This window comes from Tursiops truncatus, chromosome 8 (assembly GCF_011762595.2).
Source record: "Tursiops truncatus isolate mTurTru1 chromosome 8, mTurTru1.mat.Y, whole genome shotgun sequence".
NCBI lineage: Eukaryota > Metazoa > Chordata > Mammalia > Artiodactyla > Delphinidae > Tursiops > Tursiops truncatus.
The window spans coordinates 96,316,735-96,328,911 of record NC_047041.1 but is presented as its reverse complement, the minus strand read 5'-3'; the positions used below and the strand labels follow the sequence as shown (position 1 = coordinate 96,328,911).

At 47.4% G+C, this 12,177-nt stretch overlaps 1 long non-coding RNA gene across 1 annotated transcript in view; it reads left to right on the top strand.

Annotated features, from left to right (window-relative positions):
• The first annotated feature begins 11,930 nt into the window (after positions 1–11,930).
• The window catches only part of LOC141279394 (uncharacterized), a 35,315-nt gene continuing 35,068 nt past the window's right edge, over positions 11,931–12,177 (top strand). The window contains exon 1 of the long non-coding RNA XR_012333538.1: positions 11,931–12,112. This is a non-coding gene — a long non-coding RNA (uncharacterized lncRNA). The remainder of the gene's footprint in view (positions 12,113–12,177) is intronic.

Below are 12,177 nucleotides of genomic sequence, written 5' to 3'. Positions count from 1 at the left end.
CCACCAACCAGGATGAGGAGGCAGGGGCAGGGATGGAGGATGGGGTACTTCTGCTGGATAATTAAAAAAAAACAAAAAACAATTTACTGACCTGGTGTGTCCAGTTCATGAATTTTAAGCATAGAGCTTTGATGGGTTTTTACATATGAATACGTGTGTGTCACCACCACTCAGATCAAGATATAGACTGTACAGAGCCCAGAAAACTCCCTCCTTTGTATCCCTTGCACCCCACCCCCCAGGAACCACTATTCTGACCATAGATTAGTTTTGTCCTTGAACGTCACATAAATGGAATCACACAGGATGCACTCTTTCGCGTCTGGCTTCTTTCAACACTCGTTATTATACCTGAGATCTTCTCCCTCTGAGTTCTGCAGGAAACAGGGCAGACCCTCCTCAGATAGTCTCTTCCACATACGCCCCTGAGCTTGGCCCCCAAATTCCTTGACATTTCTCGTGGCAAGATGTCGCTGCCTTTGAATCTGGGTGGGGTTGTGACTGCTTTGACCAGCAGAGTGTGAAGAATGATGCTGCAATTCCTAGGCCGAGGCATAAAAGGTGGTGCAGCTTCTGCCTTCTGTTGGAGTGCTGGGTAGCCACGTAAGAAGTCTCACTACCTAAGGCCGCCATGTTGTGAGGAAGCCTAGCCTCATGGGGAGGCCGTGGCAGGTGCTCTGTCTATCTCCGAGTCTACCCAGCCCAGGCACCCGGCGTGTGAGTGAATGGACCCCAGAGGGTTCCAGCCCCCAGGGGTCAATCATTCCCTGCCTTAGCTTCCCCCCCTTGATGGACCCATTTACCAAATCCCTGACCCACGGAATACAGGCACATGATAAATTGGCTGTTTTAAAAGCAGCCAAGTTTTGGTAATTTATTACCCCAATAATAACTGGAACACATGGTGAGAAGTAGATTCAGGAAGACTGAGTTTAGCTTTCTCGTTGGGTGGGAAATGGCAAGAAAATCTGCTTTCCTGAGCCTACCAGTTGCTTCACAGCCCTGCCTTGGCCTCATCGTCTGGTCCATTCTTCAGACCTGCTCATCTCGGTCTTAGGCCAGTTGTCAATTAATTCTCTGCCTCCCCGACCCCAGAAGCCGAAGGCTTCTCCTGGTGAGGGTGTGATTCCTCCCACACAACTTTGCCTTCCTATCAGACTCTCCCAGAGAGGGGAGTGCATGGAATATTTGGGGCTATAGACAATCTCTGGCCGCTGCAAGGAAATCACATGACAAGTCCCAGGCCCATAGTGCTCGAGAGATGTGTGTATTCAAAGCATCATCATTCCTCTTCTACGGCCAGGGGTCCTCTCTGTGGCTTCTGGATGGAGACAGTGCTCGGGGAGCAGGACTTAGGCACCCTGGCTCTTGGAACCCTTTTCTGAGGGTGCAGCTCTGGGTCAAGCTTTTCACCTACATTATGAAATGTCACCCTGGCTGTGGGGATGGAGTAGAGCGTGGCACTTAAAGTGACAGATTTGGCACAGTTGCTCTGCTACTTACTAGCTGTGTGACAATGGAGAAGTTGACCTCTCTGAGCTGCAGCTCCCAATTTTGTACAAAGGGCATAATAATAAATAGTCCTTGCTTTGTCCAGGGCTGCAGTGAAGACTGAAAGAAATAGTAGTGCATGGACAGTTTTTGCTTGGTACATAGTAAAGCTTTCCATAAGTGTTAGACACACACGAAACAAAACAAAATGGGATGGGGGGAGGGAAGCTGATGTGATAGGCATCATTATTGAATTTTTTCAGGTGAAGAAAAGGCCTGAGGTCATGGAGCTAATAGGTGGAAGAGACGTGGTGCCAGGTCGGGTCTGGCTGCAGCCAAAGCGCATGCTCCTTTCACTCTGTCTCTTTGTCTTCAGAGCAAGTGCCTGTAGGTCTGGAGCCCATGCGTGACCTTGCAGAGCTTCATGCCCCGCCCAGGCTCACGGCTGCGTCCAAGGCTGGTAGAACTGGGTTGCTCTCCTGAGGCATGGTGGCAGCCCACTGCAGTGCCCCCTCCACCCCCAGTGAGCCTGGCCATGCCGGGCTGCAACCACTGAAGGGTTCACTGAAGGGTGCAGAAGGTTGCACTGCAGTACCACTGCCCTGCCTCCCAGAAGGCCCCGTTTTTTTCTGTTTTTCCTGTGATCTAGACTGAATGCAGGTGCTTGGGAACTGCCCTTACCTCAGGAGTCTGATTTATATATATTTTTAACAACTTAATTGAGATATAATTCAAGTATCATACAAATCACCCATTTAAAGTGTACCATTCAGTGGTATTTATGAGATTCACAGAGTTGTGCAACCGTTAAGCAATTTTAGAACATTTTTGTCACCCCGTAAAGACACATTGCGCCCCTTAGCCATAACCTGCTACCCTCCCCTGGCCCTCAGCGCTAGGCGACCACTAATCTACTTTCTGCCTCTATAGATGTTCCTATTCTAGACATTGCATATAAACGGAATCATAAGACACGTGGTCTTCTGTGTCTGGCTTCTTTTCCTTCACATGTTTTCAAGGTTCATCCATGTTGTAGCAGGTACCTTTCCTTTTTATTGCCAAATAATATTCCTTGTATGGCTATACTCCATTTTATTTGATAGGCTTGTTTTCCCTTTTTAATTGTTGTTCTGAATAATGATTTTGTAAACATTTGTGTACATGTTTCTGTGTGGACATATGTTTTCATTTCTGTTGGGTACATACCAAGGAGTGGAGTGGCTGACTCTGCAGTAACTCTAGGGTTAACCTTTTGGGAAACTGCCAGACTGTTTTCCAAGCAGTCGCACCATTTTACACTCGACCAGCAGTGTAGGAAGGGTCTGATTTCTCCACCAACATCTCACCAACATCTGTCTTTTTTTTTTTTTAATTTTTATTTATTTATTTATGGCTGTGTTGGGTCTTCGTTGCGGTGCGCGGGCTTCTCACTGCGGTGGCTTCTCTTGTTGAAGAGCACGGGCTCTAGGCATGCAGGCTCCAGTAGCTGCAGCACTTGGGCTCAGTAGTTGTGGCTCGCGGGCTCAGCAGTTGTGGCGCACGGGCTTAGTTGCTCCGCGGCATGTGGGATCTTCCCGGACCAGGGATCGAACCCGTGTCCCCTGCATTGGCAGGAGGATTCTTAACCACTGTGCCACCAGGGAAGCCCAACATCTGATTCTAGCCATCCTCATCGGTGTGAAGTGGTGTATCTTTGCGGTTTTGCTTTGCATTTCCGTGATGGCTAACGACGCTGATCACCTTTTCATTTGCGTATTGGTCTTCTGTATATTTTCTTTGGAGAAATGTCTATTCGGACCCTTTTCCGACTTGTCTTTTTTATTGGGTTGTAAGAGTTCTCTATACAAGTCCCTTATCCTGGTTGAGTTTTAAGACTCTTTAGGAAAGGCCATTTCGTAACTTCCCCGATCGAGTGTTTACTGGCTGGAGAACTGCGTTAGAAACAAAACATTGCCTCATTCTGGAGGCAGAGCTGACACTTCTTGGAAGCAACATACTTTCCCGGTGCTGGCAAAAACAGACAGCGTCGTCCTGGTTCTCCTTTCCCCTCATTTCTCTTTCCTTGAGCTCCACCTAAATCAGTGGGTCTCAAGTGGAGTAGAGTAGAGGTACGTGTCAGAAGTACCTGTGAGACCCTTTCAACTCTCACAATCCTCCCCTTCTCCCCAGAGTCCGATGTGCTTTCGTCTTTCCTCCATTGCTCACCTTCTTTTTGAGAATCACTGTCCTAAAAGGAAGGCTTTGAGAGTAACCCTGGCATGGCATGATATGGCCCCTGGGTGGCAGCAAAACTGAGATGAAGACCCAGGGATTGGTGGCAATGGCCACTGCTGATCCTGAGACAAACAGTATGGAGCTTCCTCCAAAAATTGAAAATAGAACTACTCTATGATTCAGCAATCCCACTTCTGGGTATATAGCCACAGGAATTGAAGTCAGGATCTTGAAGAGATATCTGCATTCCCTCGTTCACTGCAGCCTCGTTCACAATGGCCAAGACACGGCAGCAACTTAAATGTCCATCGATGGGTGAATGGTTAAAGAAAATGTGGTATACACGTACAATGGAATATTATTCAGCTGTGAAAAAGAAAGGAAGCCCCGCCATTTACAACAACATGGATGAACCTGGAGGACAGAATGCTCAGTGAAACAAGCCGGTCACAGAAGGGCAATACTACATGGTGTCACTTATATAAAGAATCTAAAACAGTCAAACTCATAGTAGCAGAGAGTAGAATGGTGGTTGACAGGAGCTTCTGGGGAGGGAGAAATGAGGAGGTATTCATCAAGAGGTAGAAAGGTTAGCTTATACAAGATTGATAAATACTAAGGACTAGGGTATGGCATTGTGCCTATAGTTAATAATATTGTATTGTCTACTTAAACATTGGCAAAGAGGGTAGATCTTGTATTAAATGTGCTTACCTCAGACACACACACACAATAATGAGGACAGGAGGAAAATTTTGGAGGTGATGAATATATATTGATGGCATAGCATTGATGGTGGTGATGGTCTCATGGGTATAGACTTACCTCCAAACTCATATTTACACACTAAATATGTACAATATTTTGTGCACCAGTTATACCTCAAAAAAGTGGTGTAAACAGAAACAAAATAATAAAAAAAGGAAGAACATTCCCTTCTTGCAGACTGCTGCCTCTAAGGCTGGTTAGGTGTCAGACTGTTCTGTGGCTGAAGCCAAGACGGTAATGTAGTGAGGCACCTTCATGCTCTAGGGAGGAAGGGAGGGATAAGGGCATCATTTTGTTTCTAAGAAGGATCTCAACAGCATCATCGAGTATTTATTAAGCTCTCATGTTGAGCCAGGACTTGTGCTAAGCATTTTATATTCGTTGTCTCATTAAGTCTCCATCATAACCTTATGGGCTAGGCACAGTTCATTCTTGTTTTCCAAATGAGGGAAGTGAGCCCAGATAGATGAACTTGCCAACCCTCACCCAAATCACAGGTGGCAGAGCGGGGATTCAAACCCAGGCTGCCTGCCTTCAATACCTGCACGTTTAAATTCCTCCTTCTCAAATACCCAGAGTGCCCAGTTTCTTGAAATCAAATCCTGCTGACTGTTCATTTTCACGTTGTCAATTTCCATAGAAATTTGCATGGGAGGCGTCCGAGCTGTAGGAGAATCTCTGAGCAGGGGTTCACAAAACTGGCACTGAGAACTAGTATACTCAGGTTTTGTGTGATTTTGGTCCACTGTATCACCTTTCTCTAAACTTCCTTACCATACAATGGAGATAACATGCCTACGCCATGGGGTTATCGGGAGTGTCAAATGAGATTATGGCTGTGAGAATGATTTGTAAACTCTAAAGTTTGAAAAGTCAGGGATTGTTATTCTTATTACATTGTTCCCTTAACGCAGGTCAGATCCTGTCATTAGCAGCCCCAAACCTAGATAACAAGAGTTGCAAGTCTTAGCCAAGAAGTTCAGCGTTGGCTCACTTCTTCGGAGCAATATTCGGGACAATAGAAACGGGGTCCCGCCCAAGCACTGGAGTGTGGAGCTTGTGGTACTCGGTTAATCCCTGAATCCTACCCATCACTCCCCACTTCCCAGCCACCAGCCAGAATCTTGGTCTTTTTGCCTTCATTCCCCTCCTCCCGTCTGCCCTGGTAGGCTGAGCTGGCTGAGTCTTTACCTTTTTTTTTGGCTTGCCCCTTGGCAGGAGCTGTGTGGTTCTATGTGGCAGAGACAGGATGTGTTCGACAAATGTCCACATATTCCTTGGTTGGGGCTAATGAAATGTAAGCAGAAATGACACGTGTTCTTTCCAGGCTGAGGCAGTTAAGAGCCCATGTTCCCCTTCCATCTCTTTTCCCCCTGTTGGAAGCCATCTATAAGAAATAAATCTTTGTCATGATAAACTACTGAGACTGGGGCTCATTTGTTCAGCGATGTAGCCTAGCATGGCCCCGACAAATATATTTCCTGCTACCAGTGTACGTAGAGGGGAGGAGGGAAGATCCTACTCCAGGCAGAGCAGCATGAATAAGATTCTCCCATGTTAAAGGGAGAATGAAAAAACTGGTGTGGATGGAGCTGAGTTTCCTTGTACACAGGGCCCTACAGCATAGCTAAAGTCACACGTGTTGAGTCTCGGCTCTGCCGCTGATTGGCTGTGTGCCTTGGACAAATTACTACTAAGTCTTGGTTTCCTTAACCGTAAATTTCAGGCAATGACAGCACCTGGACCAGCCCGTGGAGATGTGGTGAAGATTGAATGAGTGCTTAGCTCAGTGTCTGATAAAAATCAGCCATGGTAAATCTCAATCATTGTTATGACAAGGGAGGAATGTGAACTGATTTCAGGACAAAGAAAAGTGTGCTCTATGCTTCCAGGAATCTGGAGCCTAAGATGGTAAATAGGACAAGACATGGAGTTGGGTGTTCTGAAGGCACCTAAAACGGATTCATCCAGCCTGCATTCCATCCATCCATCCATCCATCCATCCTTGCAACGATCTAAACAAAACCCCCAAAAATCATTCTCTGGATCTTGCAAGGATGTCTCTAACCAATAGAGAGATGAAGCCTGGAATACTGGGGTTACTGGAAAAAACTTTTTACGGTTCTGCTGCCTCCTTAACAGGAGCTAGAAAAAAATAGAAATGTCAGGAAGGGAGCCAAGGCCAATGACGTCTTGGTAGGAAGGGCGGCAACAGGAAGGCAGCATCAAGGTTAAATGCCTCTCCTTGGGGCGAGTCCTCCCCCGCGTGAAGAGCTTAGTGGGGAGGGGTGGGGGGACTCTGCATCCCAGGGCATTACGGTGCAGGGGTCTCTGGCTTGCAGTCCACCAGGTTTCTGGGCTGGTGTGAGGAGAGCAGGATGGTGGGAAGCCGGGTGGTGCTTCCCTGAAGTTATATCTCAGAACCAAGGAGGGTGGGAAGGACCACCGTTGGCAGGAGCATTGCCGGCAGCCTCATAGAAGTGTTAGGAGCACGGGTGAACTGAATTGTAAACCCTGGTCAGAGTGAACATGGTGAGTCTTTTTTGCCCAGCATCTATTGCCCTGTCTCCTGGTTACTCCGTCAGCTCTAAACCCATAGGTTCAGCAACGCTGATTCCAACTCTAGCTCCAGAGCTGGGCAAGTGACCTGGGCCTGACCATTCACAGCATCAGTTCTTCCAGGCCACTGTGGTGGGTTCAGGGGTAGATATGTGACCCAAATGGTCAAATGGGATTTGATTTCTGCACTTTTGTTTGAACTTCTGGGGAATAGAATCTCTCTTTTCACTGGGATCACAGCTGGGAGGATATGGGCCTGGAACTTTTAGAAGCTAGTAAGTACAGGGAGAAAGTCTCCCTAAGGCTAACCCAGAAAAACATAGTGTTGAGAGAAGGACAGAGGCCACATCCTGACGTCATTGTGTGTGAGCCCCTGGATCCAACCATACCTGAAGGATGGCTGAATTTTTCAGTGATTTGAGAGTCTTGACTGATACAGTGGTTCTCTGAAAAACGTATCTGTCTCTCTGAACACCTTTAGGTGGGGGAAATCTCACCACCAGGATGCATTTCCACTCTCCCCCTTTCCTCTCAATCCACAATGGATTACTTACTCTACAGCAGCTTATGAGCTGGGCTCCTGGCATCAAAAAAGAACAGGACCTGGACCTTATCTTCAAAGAGTCATGGCCTAGAGAGAGTGACAAACATAACTAGAATACCTCAGGGTAAGATGTGCTGAGACAAAGTAAAAACTAACTGTCATAGGAACTAATTGGAGAAAGGAAGCCTGGATCTCAGAGGGCCAGGAGTGTCAGTTAAGGCTGTTTAGAGGAGGTCATAGTCATTCATTTCAGTAGGTGTTGATTGAGCATCTACTATGTGTCGTATACTGCACTAGGTGCTGGGAATAGACAAACAGATATTTACAAACACGTATGGTCCCTGGCCTCAAGGAGCTGATAGTCTAGTGGAAACAGGGGGACCAGACTTCTCAGAATAACCCGTAAGGGCAGAAGGATCATGGTGCTATGAGAATGAATAACCTTCAAAGAACTTTGGGATTTAGGGGAGGCCCCTCCGAAGAGGAAATGCTTGAGCTAATAGTTGAAGGGGGAGCAGGAATTAACGAGGACAAATGAACTGAGAACACGGGGAAGCATCCCTGCTGAAGGGAACACATCTGCGCAGTGGGAAAGTGCAAAGGCAACCAAAAAAACAGAACAAATTATTTGGCTGTCTTACTGCGAAGTTAGGACCCATGATGCTTAACTCCATGGCTTTCTCACCCACCATGTTTTTTTGAATCACCTTGACTATTGTTTTCCTCATCTATAAAATGGGATAACAATACCCACTTTGCAGGTTTGCTGAGGAGATAGAAGGACATGATGTGTTAAAGGGCCTGGCAGAGAGAAGGTAGTCAGTAAATAACGTTTTCCTCCCCCTCAGGTCCCATCCCGATCATTCCAGCTGAAGTGTGATTTGGGCTGTCATTTGGCTCTCAGAATGTTCACTTTCCTTCTGGGAACCCTCCTCCTTATTCACCTGCTCCCCACAGCTCTGTCCTGAGAACCCTGCTCTCATTGGCTCCTCCGGGTGGCCAAGACCTGGATCAGGCAGTGTGGACAGAGATAGGGCATGTTCTGGGCTGAATTGTGTCCCCTCACTCCTGAATTCCTATGTTAATGTCCTAACCCTCAGGACCTCAGAATGTGATGGTATTTGGAGATAGAGTCTTTAAGGAAGTAATCAAGTTAAAATGAGGTCATTAGGGTGGACCCTAATCCAATATGGCTGATGTCTTAATAAGAAGAGGAAATTAGGGTGTTATATGTGCAGAGGGAAGGCCATGTGAAGACACAGGAAGAAGATGGGCAGCTACATGCCAGGGAGAGAGGCCTGAAATAGATCCTTCTCTCACAGCGCTAAGACGGAACTAACCTTGTGGACACCTTGATCTTGGGCTTTTAGCTTCCCAAACTGAGAAAATACATTTCTGTAGTTTAAGCCACCCAGTCTGTGGAACTGGTTATGGCCACTTGAGCAGACTAATACAGGGTGACAGTGACAGGCACAGAAAGGCACCTGGGCCACGGGTCATTGCTACACGCCTGAGAGAGGACTCCTAGTTGCTTCACCTCCCACGTCCCACAGGCAGCCCCCTGAGGCCGGAAGAGGCACCTTCACTCTCCTCTCCTTGGACACAGATGATAGAGAAAGAGCAGGAGAGAAAAAGAGGCCCTGGGAACAAAGGGGCTTTGTCCTCCTGCTGCCTTCACCTGTGCTGGGATGCGGGTGAGTGAAGTGTAAGATCTCTAACCAGGGTGGAATCAGACTGCTTGAGTGTTCATGTCCTGACTCCACCACTTCCTGGCTGTGTGACTTTGTGAAAGTTAATTACCCTCTCTGTGCTTCACCTGCCTCATTACTAAAATGAGAATACTCAGTGTCCCTACTCCACTGGGTTGTCGTGGAGATTAGATTTGTGTTTAGGACAATGCCTGGCACAGAGTAAATGCTGTGTGTGTGCCAGAGAACATTAGGACTGCTCCCCTCTTAGAGCCTTGCTCTTAAAATGGGAGGAATGTTCTTAACCTCACGAGGTTAGGCTAAGGCTGAAATAGGACATTTCATGATGTTTCAGAACATCGGACATGCAAGAATCCACAGAGGTTAGTTGTTGAATTATTAACTTAGTGCAAGTCCTAGTTCTGCCAGCCATTCGAGAGGTTGGGTGATCACGGGGGTCTCGGTTTGCCTGTCTGTAAAATGGCTCAGCTGGCTCCTCACGCCCCTGCTGGCCTCATAGAGCTATTGTGAAATGCAAATCAGGGGACAATTGTAAAATAGCTTTGTAAAATGAAAGCCTCATATCAGTGGAAACATACGCTCCCACAGACATAATAAGAGCTAATATTTAAGTGCTTACCATGATTTGACATTCTTCTAAGTGTCTCACATATATTTCTCATTTAGTCTTTAGAACAGCTCTATGAGCTGGGCCCTATAATTCCCCGTTTTATAGGCGAGAAAACTGAACATAAAGAAGATTAAGTAACTTGCCCAAGATTACCAGTAAGCGATGGTGCTGGGGTTTGCATCCGTGAGTCAAACGTGGGTGCTTATACCTTTAATCAGAGGGCAGTGCTGTCCAATGGAACTTTCTGTGATGATGGAGCTGTCCTAGAGCTGCCCTGTCCACCACAGTAGCCCCACTGAGCCCCTAAGTGTAGCTAGTGTGACGGAGGGACTAAAATTTAAATCTAATTTAATTTTAGTTAATTAAAATTAAAATAGCTACATGTGGCTCATGGCTACGGTACTGCATGGGCACAGCACTAGGCTATACTGTCTCCTGATTTATGCCCTAAAGCTAAATTTCAGACAGCATGCAAATGAGAAAAAGGGGATTCTCCAAATTCTCAAAGCTACTAAGTCAGGTTGCTGGGACTCCAACTCACTGCTCACTGCACCTAGCTCTCACCCCAGACTTCAAGCCAGTCCTGACTCTTCCCTGCTGGACCTGCAGAGGACAGACTGTCCACTCCTGAGAGATGACAAAGGTCAGGGGATTTTTGGCGGCAGGGACCAGACCTCATTTCCCTGATGGCAGGTGCCGGTGGAGGTTGAGCGCCCCTCCCTGATCCCCAGACCCCCTGGTGCTTACAAGCCACCAGCTATGAGTTCTGCTTCTGCGTCCTGCCCCCACCCCCTGCAAGACCAAAGCTGGAGCGGAAGCCGACATGAAGCTCATGCATTCCCTCTCTGGGCTGGAAGCCGAGGCTGGCTGGTGCTCAAGGCTTAATTAGCTGAAATAACTGTGAATAATAATCTTTAAAATGATAGTGGTTAAAGCTCAGGCCACGCTGCTTCTGATTATTCAGCCGCCCGGCAGGAGCATCACATTGCCAGCTCAGTCGTGCCAAGTCCGCCAGGCTGAGCAGGGTGACTGTTGTGCCCTGTGGAAGAAGCTCTCTGCCCTGCCCGCCCTCGCCTGCGTGATGGGAGAGGCGAGGCTCAAGGGCTTGGGGGCCCTGGCTCTGCATCGGCGAGATGGAGACCATATCCACATGGCAGGATGGTAGTGAGAAGTCGGCGAGATGTTTGCAACCCAGAAAATACTCCCGGAGAACGCCCGTTACACGGGCTGCATGGATGTCACCGACAAGGCGACACTAGCACTTGTTGCTAAGTGACCTTGAGCTTGGCTCTTCCTGTCTCTGAGCCTGTTTCCCTCTCTGGAAAACCGAGGACGCTCACTTTTGAAAGTCCTCGTGGAGGAGTAAATGCCCATGTGTACACGCAACGCTGGCACACAGCAGGTGCTCAGCAAATACTACTTTCTCTCCTTTTGGTTTTTCTCTTGTCTTTCTGCTGGATCTTTAGAAATATTCCTAGTGCAGGATAAGAGGGAAGGACTTGGTCAGGAGGTTGAAAGAAGCTGATGTTCCAGAAACGATCCTCTCCCCTAACACCTACCAACACTCTCTGAGGGAGGTCCATGTCACTGCGTGCTGGGAGTTTCAGACCAGAGCAGAAAGGGCAGCGGGCGGGACCTTGTGAGGACAGGTGGTGAGTGTTCCCCCCCAGAGACCTCCAGAGCCAACAGATCACTTTTCATGGTAGAACTATCGGATCAAACCATAGGAAGTTGCCATTTTTCTAGGTCTAAAGTTGGTTGAACTTAAGTCTTGCAAGATAACTGAGGCTTGCCTTTGATTCTGCATCATGTAATGTGCTGTTTCTATGTGCCTGTTTAAGGATGTAACACAGAAAGCATACATCTTTTAATAATGAGTTTTAAATAGCCCTTTGGAACACAACAGGAGAGAGGCCGTCAGGCAGGATATAACTAATTGCCAAGAAATTTGTGAGAACGTGACTGGTGTAGGAGTTGAGAGGAGGGGCAGAGTGCTCCAGAGTAAGTGGGGTGATGCGCAGGTTAGCAGAAGGAGGTGAGGTTTAAGTTGTGTCTGGAAGAATGGTTAGCAGCTTAAATAAGCAGAAAGGGGTGAAGACGATGCTCTTGGCAGAGGGAAATGGCACGACCAAAGGTCTGGGGAATCCTGAGAATCACCAGGGCAGGGAGATCATGTCTGGTGAACATTTCTGCATCCAGCACAATCCTCGGGAAAGAGTAGGTACCAGTACATATTGGGTAAAAGAATGAGTGAATGAACGAAAAAATGAAAAGTGTGTGGA